This window comes from Columba livia, chromosome Z (assembly GCF_036013475.1).
Source record: "Columba livia isolate bColLiv1 breed racing homer chromosome Z, bColLiv1.pat.W.v2, whole genome shotgun sequence".
Lineage (NCBI taxonomy): Eukaryota > Metazoa > Chordata > Aves > Columbiformes > Columbidae > Columba > Columba livia.
The window spans coordinates 13,840,506-13,858,585 of record NC_088642.1 but is presented as its reverse complement, the minus strand read 5'-3'; the positions used below and the strand labels follow the sequence as shown (position 1 = coordinate 13,858,585).

The window sequence follows — 18,080 nt, the reverse complement described above, 5'->3', positions numbered from 1 at the left end:
TTTTGTTTGGATAAATCAGAATGCCTTCTATAATGCAGGTCTTCGAGATAAATTACTTATTATTGTAACTCCAATATCAAGCTACAAGCCCTACAATTTTTCTGCCCCCTTCCATTCCTCTTTTTATTTCATGGTATTCTGTAAATATCCAGTGTACTATTTTCCTGGGATCACAATAAAGAGGGGTTTTAGGATTTTTCGTGCCTTATCACTGTGAAAAAAAAGGCATTTATCCATCTATGACTGCTCATTTTCTAGATTAAAAGTCTGCATTATCTGTGCAAGCTTATGGCTAATTGTTCTGCATAAGCCATGGGTGTCTTATTTCCACTCACTACTTCAGAAATCCATTTGTTTTAATGTAGTTGCACATAGCAAGCTGTAAAGTAGGTTTTATGAAGCCAATAATGTAGATATAATACTTGAGGAATTCCTTTTTGTTTGGTTATATTTATTTTTCCAAACATTTTGTTTGAGAGAAAACGAGATTGCTATCTACTGTTTCCTTATTTTTTTGCAGGAAAGCAAAGGGTTGTTGACTTCCTCTCCCCTCCCTTCCTTCCTTCTTTCTGAAGGTACTGTACTCATCTGAAAAAAAGAGAACGAAATGATTGTTCCTGTTCTCTTTCTTAAGTCGTTTGTAACACTGTCCCTGCTAGTTTTCTAAGTTTACTGCAATCTCTGTACGAGGGGAGGGAGGAGAGGGAGAGAGGGACAGAGATTACGAACATGAGAGCAGGTAGAAAGCTTAGGGCAAGACTCCTTCCAGCCTCAACAACTGGTAAGTTAAGTAAGAATGCTTTTATGGCTAACTCTTTAGAAGTGCAATACCTATGCTTTTGTATTAAGAAAAGGCATTAATCAGATACACATTTAACTGATAAAAAGATAATAACCATATGCATTGACAAGCAGCATATTTATGCTATAGATACGTGTAGTCTGGTTTTTAGATACTGGTGATAACAGCATACATTTTAACCAATGCAGACAAGAAAAGGTTTTCCAGTGAGGCTGATAATATTCATAACATGATCTGCTATGTATTTTGCATATACAGCTTCTGCTGCCAGAATCTTGTTACAGGCTGCACTAACTTTAACCTGAATGTTTCAGCAAGATTCACTGGGCCATTGTTAAAATAAAGAGAGAAGCTATGTAATATGCGAATTGATGTATTTCATGTATCATCTGACACTACTGAAGTCTGCGTCAACCCACCAGCCTGTGATACAGTGGGAGAAGAATTACTATGTCTTTTTTTTTTTTTTTTTCTTTTTGTGTCTTTCAAACTGTATTTAAGATATGGTAAAACAGTTTCAGGTTCTCACATTTTGAGAAAAAAAAGAAAAAGAAGTTCATGTTGCTTAGTATATAACAACACCGAGGCCAATCAACAATATTAGTAATAGGATGGACTCAAATGTTTATTTGTTGTTTGCATTGTTGTAGCTATCAATAATAATTTTTGTGTTGGGCATAAATGCATCTAAATGATCAGAAGCAGTATGTAAAATGAGTGACAGAATGCAAGAGCATATTTCAAATATTGGAAGAGAAAAATCCCCTCCCATGCGTGTATAAAGGAAGATTGCAGAGGTGGGGGAAAGAATTACGACAGGTGTCCATTTCTCTGCAAAAGATCTTGGTCATCTTCTGATCCAGTATTTCTTCAGGCTGCAGCTCTGTGAAGTTCAGGGTCGTCTGCAGGATGCCCAGAACCCATACCGAGCAGCTCCAGAAGGCGGGAGGGCATCGTGCAGGGCTGGCAGGCAGCTCCGGCTCTCCCGCTCCTGCTCCGCTCCCACTGGGCACCTGGGCTGCGCTTCCTCCCGGGGACAGCCCTCTGCTCCCACCCCTCCACAAACCAACTAGTGGAAAGGATTTTCTTCCCCCTCTCTCTGGTGCATTTCTGCACCCCATAGGAAGGAGTGATTTACCCCAAGTTCAGCCCGATTTCTGGGTAAGTTGTAGATTTCCTTCACTTTAGGAGCAGCAGATGGGTTCTGCCAAAGGCGGTGGAAATTAGTTCTCTCTAGAAGTTCTGTAGCTTAATGTTGCAGGTCAATCTAGTTTCGTACCAATTATTAGGTTTATTTGGTTATGCTTAACCTACAAAGGATTCTCTGCTAATAGCAAGTAGATGCCAGATGTTGCCATGAAAACCACATGCCACATGTTTTGCTCAGGATACCTGGGTTTATGTTTTACATGACTAAATACTGATTCGAATTAAATAGATTATTTTGAATACTATTTTGACAATTACTTATCAAACATAAGGAAAAACACCTTTTATTTCAAGCTAGATGTAGAGGAGTCTTCTAAACATTGTAAATATGTAAGCTCTGCATTTGTGGTGGTATTTCGCTCAAACTGCAGAGTGTCAGTCTCGTTGCAATCATCTGTTAAGTTTTGATCTGGTTAGTTCAGAAATCCTGTTTACCATGTAGGTAAGAGCCAGTTGCAGCCTTTGGGTACAGATTTTGTTTCTGAAGATACAGAACATTAATGTATTATTGATTTGGACCACACATATGATAAATCCTTTCTCTGAGAGATTGTCTGAAGTACATAAAGAAGAATATATGCGTTCAAATTCATAGTAGGTGGACAAAAGCAGTATATGCTATTCTTTAATCTGTTTCCCAATCATGAGTATACAGACAGAACATTTTAAAACAATATTTAATAATTTCACAGTAAAAAATAGACCTTGAATTTTGAACATAATTGTTAAATATCACCTATCAGGTTATATTTCTTTCAAATAATACATCTTTGCAATCATTTGGAGTTTGTTTTCACATTGTACATTGGATTGCTAGGATAACTGTAACATGGCTTAGTATAATGGTAATTTGTAAGACAACTAATATCTTTCTGAGTACAGATCTACTACCAGCTTATGGCACAAACTAAATGTTTGTGAAATGAGTTTTAAGTTATTCACTTCAACGTTATATCAAAAAATACAATATTGAAGCAATAAATTAAGAATAATAAGAGACTGTTTATTTTGCTTAAAGTCTTATTGCTGCTATTGCTAAAAGCCATATTTATGTTTAAAGCATACATAAGTAAAAGGTCACTTAGTGTATGTCTTTTCCTAGACAATTATTTAAAGCCATTATTTTAATTTGATTTGTTCTCAGTTACAATGAAACAAAACACAGACAAATTTTGCCTTTGTTCTGAAAAATAAAACTACACTAATTATGACAAAGATGTTACAGAAATGAGTTTTAGCTCATGAAAAGCCAGGTTAACAAGTCTGATTCAAAAGGTATAGAAACTGATAGAAGTATTTCTGTAAATATAAATTCTCTTTTTGTATTTAGGACCGTCTTCCTTAAAGGTGAGAATTGTTGAGAATGTGAGTAGTAGCACTGATTTATATGTCCAGCAACATTTTTGGTACATTTAACACAGATTTTTGCCCAGGAGATAATTTGAATATTTGCATTTTAAGGTTTTTTTTTTATTGTTTACTCATTCTTTCAATCAAACACATCGATAAGAGCCTTGCCTTAGGCCTATCTGGATGCAGAGCAGATTCTGGCGGACTAAGCGGCATGATGTGCATCTCACAAATGAACATATTGGCATGTCTTTCAGGTACCGTTTCTGGTGATTCCAGATAGACATGCTGTATTTAGAATGGGAGAAGCACAGTGGGATGAATCATGGTAGCAACCCAAGACAAGACACACATACAGAGGCAGAAGAGTACTGATTATCCCAGATAGCACTTACATTGTTTCCAAAGCCTCAGTGATGCAGAAAGACATGTATCTGAAAGGACACTCCACTCGGACAGATATCTCAGCACAATGCCATCCAGAAAATCTGAAGCAGTAAATGCTGCATAAGGTAACAGGGCTCTTGTGTGGCCATGGTTTAAGGACAGAAGTTGGGCAAAGGTGTATAGGGAAAAATAGCCTTTTATTAGTTGGTGAGAAATGATCTATAGCTTCTGAGCACTAATGTATGTTTCACAGGAGTAAGTAATCCAGTGAAACAAAGGGTGCCTTCAAACAGACCTTGCAAGTGCTGTGCACACTGCTGCAGATGGCTGTAAAATTAGTCATTTGTTTGATGGATTAATTTTATAGCCCAACCAATTTTTAAAAATAGACCCCTTGTTAGAACCAAATGAGCCTTTCCTTCTTTAATGCAGTAGTTTTCCCCAGTCTAGTTCACCATTCCAGAAGGCCACTGAAAAGGAAGGAATGTCAGCTTGTGGAAGAAAGAATTGTAGAGAGACAAGTAATATGAAACCTTTAGAAAGAAATAAACAAGTTTGCAAAAAAGATTACTTAGGGCTACCCTCTTCCTGCCGAAAAGCTGATATTCTGAAGCTGCAAATGTAGCTCTCCATGGCTGTAAAAGTGCAGTGAAATTTTATGGATGATATTCAGATTTTCATCCAAAGAAGAGGCCTAAGTTAGTACTTACTGGCTATTTAAAGCACATACTGAACTGCATGCTGGATGTCTGATTTTTCTTTACATCTATCTGGCAGGGACTATTCCTTCTTGCCTAGCTCCTAAAATACTAATGATCCAATGAACAATATTATTTCATCTTTGTTTTCGTTCCTTCCAAACTTAATGCTTTGGTGATTTGCTTTTCTAAAATAAATAGTTTTATACTAGTGTTACTCTGATCTCAATAAGCAAACCACAGCATTTTCCTCTAAATCAACAATACTCAATGTATTGTAAAGACTTCTAATGACATTGGAAGTAACTAAGCTAAGTAATCATGTATTAAAAGAAAATATTTTCATGCTTTGAAGGTTATAGGAAGAAATTCGGCAAACATTTGATTTTTTTTTCTTTCACTCCTTATTTCCTGCTTTGGATGTTAGGAAGACATATCACTAATTATTTGAATGAAAGGTGCAAAAAATGTTTTTCTTGCTTTCTTTCATCTCTCTCTTCTACTATGAAAGCTGAAATACTGTCACATTTTCCTTCTGCTTTGTGGGTGTGCATAAATTAATGTGAGTTGAAATACTTAGGTAAAGAATGTGTTTTCTGAAAACCTATTTTCTCCTTGCCAATATTCATAAAAAGTAAGCTTGGAAGCATCCAACTTTCCAGATGCTTAGGCTCATTAGCAGCACTAAAATTCAGAGAATGCTGAAAAATACAAATGTTCATTTAATCTGGAGGTTCATTTAATTACAAAAAGCTGCAAGGTAAACTGAGTTTCATACATTGATAACGTACTTTTTATCTAATGGATTCAAGAAAAGTACAACTGATTTAAAATTGAAAGCAAGGCTATGAGAAGGGTCATATGTTTTCAGCTGTTATTCTTAGATGATGCTGTACTACAAGGAATACTAATGCACAACAAGCAGGGATTACCCACCCAGTCCTCTGTCTGGAGGCCTGATGAAGAGTAGAAACCATCCAATTTTTCTGCATAAAAAGAATTCTGCAGGATGGTGTTTCCAAGGTAGAGGAGCAAGTGTGGTGGCTCCAGGATGGGATCTCACAGCTCAGCCCCTCCTCAGGGAGCAGGATGTTGTTACCCCAGGCCCTCTGATAAGACACAAGTGTGTTGGCTGGGAGGGACAAGATGACTTGAAGTCTTCGTTTTCACTGGTTTGTTGCTATTCAGGACCGAGCAAAAGCTGTTTACGCTTTTGTCTTCCCTGGTTAGGGTTGCAATGTAGCTATCTGACTCTTTTTGCAGAGTCTAACCTAAGACTCCTCCTTTCATTTTGTGGTCAGATCTGTGCTTGATCTGCTACTGAAATTTTCATAAATTAGAATGAGTATGTGCTCTTACTAACATCCAATAAGCTAGATATAAACCAAACTCAAATATACCAACTCTAAAGATATTCAGGAAGTTCACATTGGTATATAGCCGGTATTTTAGGTTTAGTCCTCTCACTAAGGTGCTTTCAAAAGCAAGTAGTGGTTCAGCGTCAGGTAAATATGAAAAGGGGTTGTCTTTCATACAGTACTTCTTGGTAGCAGTGTATTTTTCTACCTGTCTGCTTTAAAGTATTTAGCATATATATACAATGAATGCAATATCAGGAGGTGAAAGAGAAAGGGATGACCTGTTTTTAGAACATCTGTCAGTATCTAAGGAACAGCAGGATGTGTTTGAACCATCTGGCTGGCATTAGCCCACTCTGGGTTAGCTCCCTGGAACAGGTTTCTGAAGCCATGAAGAGCATCCTGTATTTGTTCAAAATTGCTGCCCTGTGATAGGAATTACAGAAAACTGCAGAGGGCCTCCTGGAAGGGCCAGCTGACAATAATATGCTCGCAGGTTTACCAGAAACTGAACGCATCTACTTATAAAGGTGAAGGAAAATAATGTGGTGTGGAGGTCTTGTTGTTTTTTTTTTTTTTTTCAGTTGGTTGGTTGTTTTGGTTTGTTGATTATGGTGGGTTTTTTTGTTTGTTTTTGTTTGTTTGTTTGTTTTGTTTTGTTTTTTGTGTCCCACTCCCTGCCCCCTGCAGCACCACAGCAAAGAATTATACTAGCATGACTGTTACATCATACAGGTTTTCTGCATAATGTTGCACTCACAATATGGAGCCACCAAGGTTTTCAGAACCATTTTATATATCTGCAGGTAGCCTTTTGTCAAGATGTTATGAAGCAGCCACATGCATCAAAGAAATGGTGCTGAGTGACCCCTCCTCCGTATCTCCTCTTCCTTCTGCCTTTTGACTTCAAATACATTAATGTCTTCTTTCCTGTCACTCAAAAACTGGAACACCCTTAAGCTTCAGCTGTGGGTAAAGAAATGAAGTTGAACAGCTGTCGCTGTATTTTGTAGGCAAATGGTCAGGCCTTGGGATTGCCTCTAATGACTGCAGTGAGGGTGTTCACTAGATCATTCACTACGAGACACAGCCAAAATGCACAGACCGGCACCCAGTGGAAGGCACTAAACCTGGTCAGGACAGCAAATCAAAACAGAATTCACATGATTATTTATCCTCTGAGTACTGTCCGTTTGCCCACAGCAGAGCCTCACCTGCCACCATTCCACCATTCCTCTCAAAACACAATAATTCCTATCAAATCTTCCAGGTTTGTGTGTGGCACTCGGCAAATTTCCAGGGAAAAAGTTCTGAACAGAATGATTTTTTTTTTTTTTTTTTTTTTTTTGAGGGGGTGGGGGGCAGGAGTGGATTCAGAGGAAAAGTTACATTAATATGTAAGATATTGTTTACAAAACTTTATTTTATATTGTTGGTTAGCCATTCTTAGACATGGGGTAGGGTCACAGCGGTTTGATGCTTTTCTGGTTTTCTTTTTCTTATGATGAATATCTGAATTTAGTATCCAAAACAAGTGTTTGGCATTGCTAACAGTAAAGAATTAGTACTAGAATTGTTCAGGAACTGTCAAGAATTTCAGATTTCCAACTGTGTTGAGTTCCTTTTATCTTTTTTTTTTTTTTTTTTTTTTTTTTTTTTTTTGGCAAAAAGTAATTTCTTATTTGCTTGTAGCTCTAGCCTCTATTCCAGTATCTGCTGATGACATTTGGCTAAGTCTGAGCTGCCATTCTCACTCCGTATGTTAGTTTATTGAATTCAGTAAAACTGGCATTTTAAATCTGTTTCAGTTTAAAATAATTAACCCCAAGAATTTCTCCCTGTTAGCCAATTTACATGGAGATTTGTTTTCCAAGTGATCGAAATGACAGAAGCAATATAAAATTTGTTTTAGATTTCAGATTCCCTTTAGTGGTGTCAATAAGTTATTTCTGATTTTTAACAATTTCTAGGAGTTAAAAAACAATTCAAAGAAATATGCAGGATGCATTTTGGAGATCAGACAGAAAAATCGTTTGCATTTTGCTGTACAGTCAAGAAGAAGATTCAAATTTGGCATCTCAGGAGAAGGGTAAAACTAGAGAGGAAGTAATCTTAAATTACTTCCTCGCAAGCACTTTGTATGATCAGTCAAAAATACCATTTTATGCTGAAGAACTGAAGAACTAAGTGTATTTCTCTTTAAACAATATAGGTTGATTTTAAAAAAAGGACTCCCATTTGAATGCATTTGTGAGATGTATGGGAAGGTGACAATTTTTCTGAATAATAAGAACGTATTTCAGCTCAACATGGTTTCAATGCTATAATACAGATTTTATGCTCTGGAAGGCTAGAAAGCAGAGTTTTCTATTCACAGTGCAGACATATCAAAAGTAGTTTCCTCCAGTGCTCCAGTAATTTGCCTTAAGACCCATTTTTAACTCTGTCTCATTGCCCATGATTCTTAGTCTTCTATTTGGGTATCAACAGGATAAACACAGTGGTGTCCTAGGAACAGCACTGACATCTCTCATTCCTTTGCCATGTTTTCTATTGAACTTTGTTCAGAGGGAAATGTCTAATTCACTATTGAGCCAGCTTGATTGCAAGAAAGTAAGAGAGGTTAATAGGGATTAATTAGTCTTTTCAGCCAAGCAGGTTTTCCATCAACAATTCTGCTCAAATTTCAGCTGAAATCAAATTTATTAATCTTTTCTACATGACTAGGAAAGCATCATCTGGTAATTACTTTTAATGAACTGGACACCAAGAGAGGTGTTCAGTAGCAGATATATTTTTCCTAATTCTGTCAATTTCTGGAGGAAACTATCTTCTTTCAGTTCTTGTAGAATATGCCATGTCTTACTGGAACACGCAATACCTGCCACTCTAGTGACCTTCAGTTTCACTAGAAGTTTTGAATAGTGTGACACAAAGAACTGAACACAAAATAAATACAAAAAGTGGTGGCCTTGCTGAAAAATAATAATATACCCCGTCACTGTTTCTCTTATCTCATCCCCGTACACAAAACCAAGACAATCCCCAAGTTTTAATAAAGCTAGACTTTCACTACAAAACAATCTGTTTTGTAGACTTGGTATGAAAACTCTCTCATACAATCCTCTGCCTTTCTCCAAGTATATGCACACATTTTACCTAGTACTTTCTTTTTGACGTACCTGTTGTTTTACACATGCAATGCTCATGCAATTGCTTTCCCACACATTAACTGCTAATGGTGTGGGAGGTTGCCAGTAGGCTGCTTGAAGAACCAAAGCTGAAAGTGGCCCTCAGCTACCCCTTAAGATAATGAAGAGGTGGGAGGAGACCAGACCATCTCCCTGGTCTCCATAGAGGTGATAATGACACTGGGACTACAGTAGGAAGGAAAGCTTAATCTATTTCCTTTTTAAAGGTCATGAATGCCAGTGAAAGGTTTACTTTCAAAACAACAGCCCAAGCAGGACAGCATGAAGGTTATGGAAGGGTATGCTTTTTTGACCATACTAATTTTGGGTGTTCTGCACAGCTCCCTTATTTTTTTAACTAATGCTACTCTCTACATCTCAAAACCCCCCTGTCTGCACTCTATAGTGTTTAATCATTGTACTCTTTAGTGGAAAGATTCCATCCAAAGTGTTCTTCCAAGAACTCCACAGTCTATTCAATATTACTATTTTACTTCCAGATCGCTTCTGATATTCATATTAGTTATTTGTTCTTCAGTTCACTCTGACCCTGATAATATCTGTATGGTGAGAAAAAAACAAACAAACAAAAAGCCCCCTAAAACTGCCTTACTGTTATTTGATAATTTTCCAGGGAAAAGCTTATTTAATACATAGGGTCCCTATGGTGCCAAAAATGCACCATTTTAATTTGCAGTGGCAGATATGGAAGCAGACAGGAAACAGGAATGGAGTGATAGGACTTCTATAAACAGTGAATAAAGTGACTCCACATACTTTATAGAGACAGGGACAGATCCAAGTTCCAGACTCTGACATGTCCTCCTTACCCAATTAAGAAAATGAAGAAATTTGTCTTACTGGCATCACCTCATAACAGTCAAATACCAATTCTTGTTCTCAGCTGCACCTCTGATTTTACATAATGATTTCAGTGCAATGTGGATGATGCCAGGGAGAGAATTAGGGCAGTTACTTAGGATGAATCACTGCCATTGTTTAATTGAGTAATTATCTGAGCTGGCCAACCCATTGTTAATTCCAATAACTAGTGAGGGCAGGATCAAATTGCATTTCCACCCCGTCTGCTGGCACCAGCTAAACTTTACACATTCAAAACTCTGCTATGTATGTGCTCCTGATGTCACCATCCTAGATAATCTGGTCTTAGCAGGGCAGGGTCTGGAAACTCAGTATACCTATGCACAAATGTAGGGATCCAGTCCTGTAAAACTACTAATGTGAAACTGAATATACATCAATGACATAAAATTCAGTGCAAAATATAACCTTATGAGGTGGGAGATTTTGACTAATTTCCCTCCTCCCCCCTGAGAGATTTGCACGTGTGAGGGTAATCTGGGCCATTATGAACAAAAATTAAGTGCCAAGGTGCAGGGAGCAGAGGTAAGACAGACTAGTAGTCTGCTGCATTCCATCCTCTTGAGAGGTAGTTCTGGCCCCCCTCCAGGTGTTGCTTCTGCAGGTTTATTGAAAAGTTGCAAGTTAAAGGTACTTCACCCTCCTGAGTGATTGCATTTATGGCTCAGCTAGAGTGTCAGGTTCCTTTCAGTTAATTCTGTTTTGTAATACCTTCTCTGCAGTACCAAAGCTCCAGAAGAAGAGTCAGGATCCCTAATGGGTGAGTGCAATTTGTCAAGGTGCATCCTCAGCCTAAACTCAGACCTATACTCATTTCTTTAACAGCAGCTCTCAGCACTCAGCCTCTTGTGTTTGTTTTATTTTCAAAACGGACAAAACTAGTCTGGGGTACCTAAGATAATTTCTTCTTCACATGAACACGAGTGCCTTCAAGAGCAGAGCAGTGCCACACACTGGCTAGCCTGCTTGAGGCAATAGTCCACCCATGTGTATCCTCCACATTTCTGTTCAGAGTATGGATATATTTACCTTTCTTGTTTGGTGAATAAAAGAATAAAAGGGAGGCATTGTACAATGTACCCTAAACAATAAAAACTATGCAGTTCAATGGTTATCAGCAAAAATGATCCAGCTTTACAGGGGCAACAGATCAGTTTCTAAAGATGGGAGAAATTGAAGCAGGATGGGTTGGTGATTCAGGGAGTGGTGGGGAGATGAAAAGTGGGCCATGCTTGAAATAACTGACAGTACACAGGGTACGTTAAAGAGAAACCACAGAAGTGTTTCAGGGCGGAAGTAGATTGAGAAGAGTGTAAGTGGGCATCTCTACTGCACTGTGCAGCTTTCAATGCCCCGACTCCTCTCTGAATCTTGGGAGCTACAAGACTCTGCATCAGAGAACTCAGAGATACCTCACTTCTCCAGGACACAGCCACCGATTTCTGTACACCTCTCAGCCCACAAGGAAGACTTGACTTTGGATTTTTATATTAAGTAACTTTTATCCAAATCTAGCCTTCATAGAAGAATTAAAAATCAGAATACAACATGGGGAAATTTCTGAGCCACAGCCAGCTGGTGGTCTGATTCTGGAAAACCATCATCATACTCCTTTTGTTCCTTATATTCTTCAAAAAGCATTGTCTTGGGTTAGCTACACTACTAGCCTGAGCTGATACGGCTGGTTTTGCATCCTCCTGCAACTCCACAGCAGCTCCTTTTCAGGCTACACTTACCAGGTTTCTGCTGGTGGAAAAAAAAGAGGCAAGAGACTGGGCGAGAGCCCACCCTGATGTGAGCAGAGATGAGGCAGGGCTGCGCTGTGGATGCAGAGCCAGAGATCTGACAACCAGAGCCTGCTCCCTCTCCCCTTCCTCCCCATCCCAAAGCAGCCTTGAATTCCCTGTTTGCATCAGAGGATCAGGCAGGTGGAGGTGCTCGGCTGAGGAGATATAACCTTTGTCTCCTTACATGCTAAGACCAGATAACTTGCTTTGCCTTTCAGGCTCCCACCATGTGTAGCTGTGCTTTGGGGCGGCTTTATGTAAACACCTATCACTTCAGAGACTGTGTACTTAACATCCGCTTTGTTAGTCAGGTTATCTATGTGTTGCTGACCATTTTAGAAGAAAGAATCAAGAAGCAGTGAGGGAGTGAACCACAATGGAATAGAGAAGTGAAGAGGGAAGGGAATGTAAGAGAAGAACTAAGAAGAATCACAAAGAGGAAGAAAAAGAGAAAAAAATTAAAAGGAGAAAGAAGGATATGGAAAAGAGGACCCAAACCAGCAGCAAGCCTAAACTGTACTCACACAGCACTTTGGATGCACATTGAAATGACTAGACATGGTCTGTGTGGCTAAAATACTGCTAGGGGCATTACCAATAAGGCCCTGTTGCAGATGTTCAGTGGTTAACCCAGCCATACTGCTCTGCGACCTCCCCCAGCCGTCTTGTTAGACAATAGAAAAGTAACATAAATGATAGCAAAGGTTTTGCCAAACTAAGCACAGAGCACACATAAAAACAGTGAGAGAGATAGCAAACCATGTTGCTAAACTGAGAATGCAGCACTGATTCTGGAGGGAAGAAAAATATCTACAGCTACCTCACCACAGCAGCAGGCAATTTTTAATTAAAAAAAAAAAATCTAAACAATATCACCACTATTTCGCAAATTATGTCATAAACCATTCTATAAGCACATGTGATGCCACCATCAGTGACCTAGCTTTGGCAGGGTAGGGATTGGTCTGCTCCAGATTTTCAATGGAGGAAATGTCAGAATCTAGTTTAATATTTTCAATAATTATCAAACCAAATATGATCTGTAAGTTATGGAAAACTGAATGTGCATTCACTTTGATATTTTGAGCATTTTCACTATTACAAGAAATACCCAAGTAACTATAGTACCGCAAAAGTAGTCATAGTGTCTTGCTTCCTGAAAACTGAATAGAAAAATAAGATGCACATGCATCCAAGATGGCTGCAAAAGCCACTCTATAAGCAGTGCAGGCAAGTAGATATGTTGCCTATGCTTCTGTATTTCCCAGCCACAATAAAACAAAAATTGTGTAAGCTAAAGCATTATAATTTAGGAATAACCAAGAATACAGGGAGGGTATTTCTCTTGCACAGTTTTCTGGGGGAAGACCCATTTCTTTGTCCTGGTGTCATCTCCCAGATACAGCTACCCTGCACAGGAAGCTCTTAGAGCAGATGGAATCTCCAAAATGATCACATTTCAAATACGAAGCAAGGAAGACATGCCAAAACAGAGTCAGTGAAAAAAAAAATAAAAATGTTATTTAATATATAAGATATCTTTGAAAGTTCAGTGCTTGTTGCAACTCTATACTGTCATGTTAAGCTGTTCAAATATGTCAGATTTTTTATTCCATTAACTTTCTTAGGTGTGTAATTGTATGATTTCCAGTAAGTTTGTCTACAAAGGTTACCATCTGTTAACATATTGTCTCAGGATATGAGTTATATTTTTCCATTTGCATATAACACGTTTGTCAAAAGTATCACTTTTGGTCATGGTATAGATCAGGTCATATCTCAGTGGACAACAGAACAAATAACAAGGAAAATTGTGAAGGATTAGTTTCAGAGTTCATTGGATGTCTTTTCATAAACCTTAGTGAGCTCTAATTATGCCCTAGGGAGAGTTACCCAGGTTATCGGTTTTCATTTACCAAGCACTTGCTGAGAAAAAAAAGAAAAAAAAAAAGAAAAAAAAAAGTTGATGGAAAGAAGAAGTTTTATCCTGAAGCCTGTTGAAGGTAATTTCCCGGGGAGAAGTGAAAAGACATCAAGCTCCTCAGTCCTATCATATTAATGTAGGAAGAATAAGTGATCTGGTTCACTTCTCATTTTCAGTCATTCCAGATCATTTTAGTGAACAATTGTTTACCTGTTTCCCATTACAGTTCTGTTAATGATGGTAATCCAAAAGGAGAAGAGAAATATTTACAGTGATATATTTATCTTAATAGTGTTCTCAATTTAAGTAGGCATCTCTCTCATAAAAAGAATTATCTCAGAAGACAATTAAGCTCATGATTAAATCATGGACTTTATTTGACATGAGGTCTACGTGCATGTGAGGGAGAGAAAACAAATGTTTGTTGAAGTGGTATTGGAAAAGATTTTACTGAACTCCACAATGGCTATTATTCCCACCTCTTCTGTTTCTTTTTAAGTCTTCCCCAACATTTGTGTCTCCATAACCAGTGTCTGCACTCATTGATTTTGGATACTTTCCCTAAATTCATGTTTATTTTTGCCAGGTAGTCCAAATTTCTCACTTCTCTAGGCTCCACACAGCGACAGAAGAAGTGAACTCTTCATTTAAAATGTAAATCACCATTTAGGACAGCCTCAAATAATGTAGTATAAGGACTTCAAGGCTAATTTGGTCTCTTAACATATCCTTAGTTTATATATAACATGTGCTCAGGTTATATAATCAGCTTGAGTATATTATGCCATACTCAGTGTATGTTAATTAAGGAAATGTTTCAAATTTGTGTGCTTGAAATGTGGATATTTATGCCTGGTGAACATGGATGGAAAACACAGCTTGCATGAACTTCTCTAAAGAATTAGACGGTAGGGTTTACACTGATTTTAGAGAAGTTACAGTATGGGTTTGAATGTGATCTTCTACCTTCTGCTCTCCTCTAATGGCTATAGTCACTCAGCCCTACAGTAAATAAAATGTGTCAATTTGAAAAACAAAAAAAACCTCTAAAATCACCCATTATTGATTAACTATTTGAGCCAATACCTAGTGAACCTAGTATTGAAATAACTCTAAATCTTTTGGGCATATTTAGAACTTCTCGTAATTCCCAAGGCACCACCTGCAAACAAAAATCTGGCTGTACAGCTGACAATCAGGTGCATGTATTTCACAGGTATGGAATATTATTATGATCTTGTCCAACTTCTTACTCAAGACAGGCTATAAAACCAGCAAAACAGACAAGATGCACTTGAAAATTACAGGTTAAAAACATCCACATTATTTTTCAGCTTTCCAAAATTATTAAATTCCCGATAGAAAAGGAAATTGGAAATGACAACATTATTGTAGGACTTCACTCACACACTGGAGGCAGCTGGAAAGACTGCATTAAAAGAAGTGGAAGAGAAGACAAAAAGGGTCTTATGTAGGGCTCATGCTGCCATTGAAGGAAAGAAGCAGGGAAAATCATAAGGAGAGATCAGATGTGTACTAATTGAAAATACTTGGTTACCAGTAACAGACACATCCATGTTTCTATGTGTATTTCTGGCATTTTCAAACTTTGGCAAATAAATGAATGAACTGTAGGTTTGGTAGGGAGCACTGCTTCATCGCTGAAATGAGTCCATGGTAGTAAAGCCCCTTTGGTCAGACCCTGAGACCAATGTGAGTTTTGCATAAATAACAAATCAGTGAATACTAGGTAAAGAATTTGTTGCTTCATTCAACAGCTGTGTGCCTGAACACATTTAAAACCAAACCGATATAGAAGTGTGAACTGAATTAAGGCGATCCCATTAAACCTATTAAGACAACCATAACTAACCCTACAGTAACAGTTTGCAGAAGTCAGTGACTGAAAAAAACACCCAGCTGGCTGTTCAATAAGCCTGAAGCTCTCCAATTGCTCAACTTCAGCTCAAGAAATGTAATAAGGTGTCATTTGTCACTGATCCTCACTGCATCCAACACAGAAACATCTGTCAGATTTCATTCTTTCCTTATAGATACCAATTTTTCAGGCCTCAAAAGAAGAGCAGTAACACAGTCTTACAGGGCACAGTTTCTACAGTCATTCATGTTCAGTTTAACATGGAATTTCTCTTCTAGCTGAGAGAAGCTGTTCAGTCTATTCAGCCACTTTCAGACTTCTTACACTTTCCTCTGTTTCATCTTCTTCTGAAATAGCAAACACAAGTGGAAACCTCCTAACAAAGTAGCCCATTTCCCTTTGTCGGAGGGTATATAGCACTTTTTCTGATCTTGGTCTCATCTCTGGTTTTACCATTGTCTTGCCTGAGAGCAAAATTAGGACAGTAGTATTCAGTGTTTAAGTTTGACAAGTTTCATAACCTCACGTTTTTATTGCTAGGCCTATTATTGGCCTTTCATACAGGCAGAAGAATCTTGGTTCTACTAAATTCATAAGAAAATATGCTGTTGACTTCAGTACAGAGTATTAATTTGAGACTACAACAATGTGTATGTTTTAGAGTGAATAGCATGATTTATGTACTTTCAAAAATCCTTTGTCTGTAGAAGTATGGTGTGTGGAAATGAGAAAGTAAATGGTGATTCATGTTGTGTTAAAATCTCTTCCTCTTTCGTTAAAGTTAACAATGTTACTAGCTGCTGCATAGATATTCTATTTTGGAAATACCTCAACAACTATCTGAACTCGGTGTAGCCTTTCTTCTATGAAAGGGCAGGGAGAGAGCTTATTTGTGGTACTAGGTTTCAAAATATTGTGTCTTCAAATATACTTATTTATATAAAGAAAGAAACCGTAAGAATTCTTGTCTGTTCTAAAATTAATTAATTAAATTAACTTTTTTTTTTTTTTTTAATAGCCTCTGGAGTGCTAGGTTTAGGGTTTTTTTTTTTAATATATATTATTGCCAATACAGCACAGAAACCTCTGTCTGAGTGAGCTTTCCAGATCAAGATATCAAAACCGAGAAACCAAAACATTACTGACAAAAGCTAGAATTTTTAAAGTGTCTCCCCATTTAGCCTAACCTCGATGTTTAGAATAATGTGCTGCTGTGCTACGCAGCATTACATTTTAAATAATGAAGTGCTGAAGAAAGAAAGAAGTTTTAAAATGCTTATATAAGAAATACAAAAGGTCTGTAGGGGATATTTAAAGCAAAAATTTTTCAGTTCCCCCCCTCTTATTTATTGTTCAGTATTAAAATGAGATCAGCTACTCCAGAGTCAGATAGAACAAAATTACTGGGGATCTCTGCTATTAAAATCTTTGAAGTTATCTACTGAACTTGTTTAAAGAGAAGGGACTGCTCCTTAATGGTTTCATGAACGGTTGCCATTCTGCAGTCTCTTCTACAGTTTCCTCAAGACTTCCATTTTTGTGGACTTAAGTTCTGGTCAAGATGAAGATCATGCCTTCATTCAAACAAGAGAAGAGAGGCTACACTTAATCTTTCCTCAATGAATTTCTACATCATGGGGTTTGGCAGAATGAAGAGGTGGGGAAAAAGCAGCAAGGTGATCCATATTTAGATTGCAGATCTGTACTTTTCCTCCTCTTTAAGGTGCTCTTTTGTTGGCTTATATAGCACCTATCTGTGCTGGTCACTGACTGTTTAAACACTTTCACTTGTAGGCTTAGTCCCGTGATGTGTGTAGCCGTGAGCAGTGGAATAAACCCATACCTTCAGTGAAAGCAGCCAAAGGTACGTAAAGCAAGGAAATTGTTTCTTTCTAGTAATTTCAAGCAGTCCTATAGCCTCTGCCATAAATCCATATTACAGAAAGACTGAAATTTTGTGTAAAACAGGCTGTTGAAGAAGAGAGTAACCAGCAGCCAAGAGACAAGAGAGCAATTAGACACATTGCACTGTCAAGTCTGAGTATTTTTGGCAGCATTTCAATAATCTAACAAAAGCAGTAAATAACATAGCTGGGTTCTCAATTGCTGTGGGTTTTCCAAAGCATTTTATACGCCTATTGCTGGGAAATAAATGGATGCACAAGATGAAAGATATTTGAGGGACAGGCCTGTACTTTGAATGGAAGATTTTGGTCTACAGGCACATTTTATGTTCAAATTGTATGAGTTTAGCTTTGCTTAAAAAGAATTTTGAAAAAAACCACAACATTTTCCCTTTTGGAAAGAAGCAGAGTCTTTTTTGTTACTCAGAGGATTCTCTTCCCCTTCTCCCTTTTTAATAAGTCAAGCTTTTGTATCCAAAGAGTCTTAAAAGTCTAACTGTTCCTTATTTTGCCTAGGGAGCTAGGCTGACAAAGAAACACAGCAGAATGAATACTCCTAAATAATCCACTCAGATTGAATACACTCATATATGTTCCATATATATGCATACACACACAGAAATACAGTGTCTAAGCTTAGTGTGTATATATATGTACGCTATTGCCATCAGAGAGCTAGGGACTGAAAGTCACATCCTGGTTTCATTAT

The 18,080-nt window shown here is 37.8% G+C and overlaps 1 protein-coding gene across 4 annotated transcripts in view; it reads left to right on the top strand.

The window, feature by feature from the left end:
- The first annotated feature begins 641 nt into the window (after positions 1–641).
- ZNF366 (zinc finger protein 366) overlaps positions 642–18,080 on the top strand; it is a 35,132-nt gene continuing 17,693 nt past the window's right edge. Inside the window, exons 1-3 of one of the 4 annotated variants that reach the window (XM_065047282.1) lie at positions 683–781; positions 10,600–10,637; positions 17,262–17,331. The gene's annotated coding sequence lies outside the window, so the exon portion shown is untranslated. Of the gene's footprint in view, positions 782–1,666; positions 1,964–10,599; positions 10,638–17,261; positions 17,332–18,080 lie in introns of those variants that run through there. The other 3 variants (XM_065047283.1, XM_005511858.3, XM_021300332.2) reach the window with 3 other exon arrangements.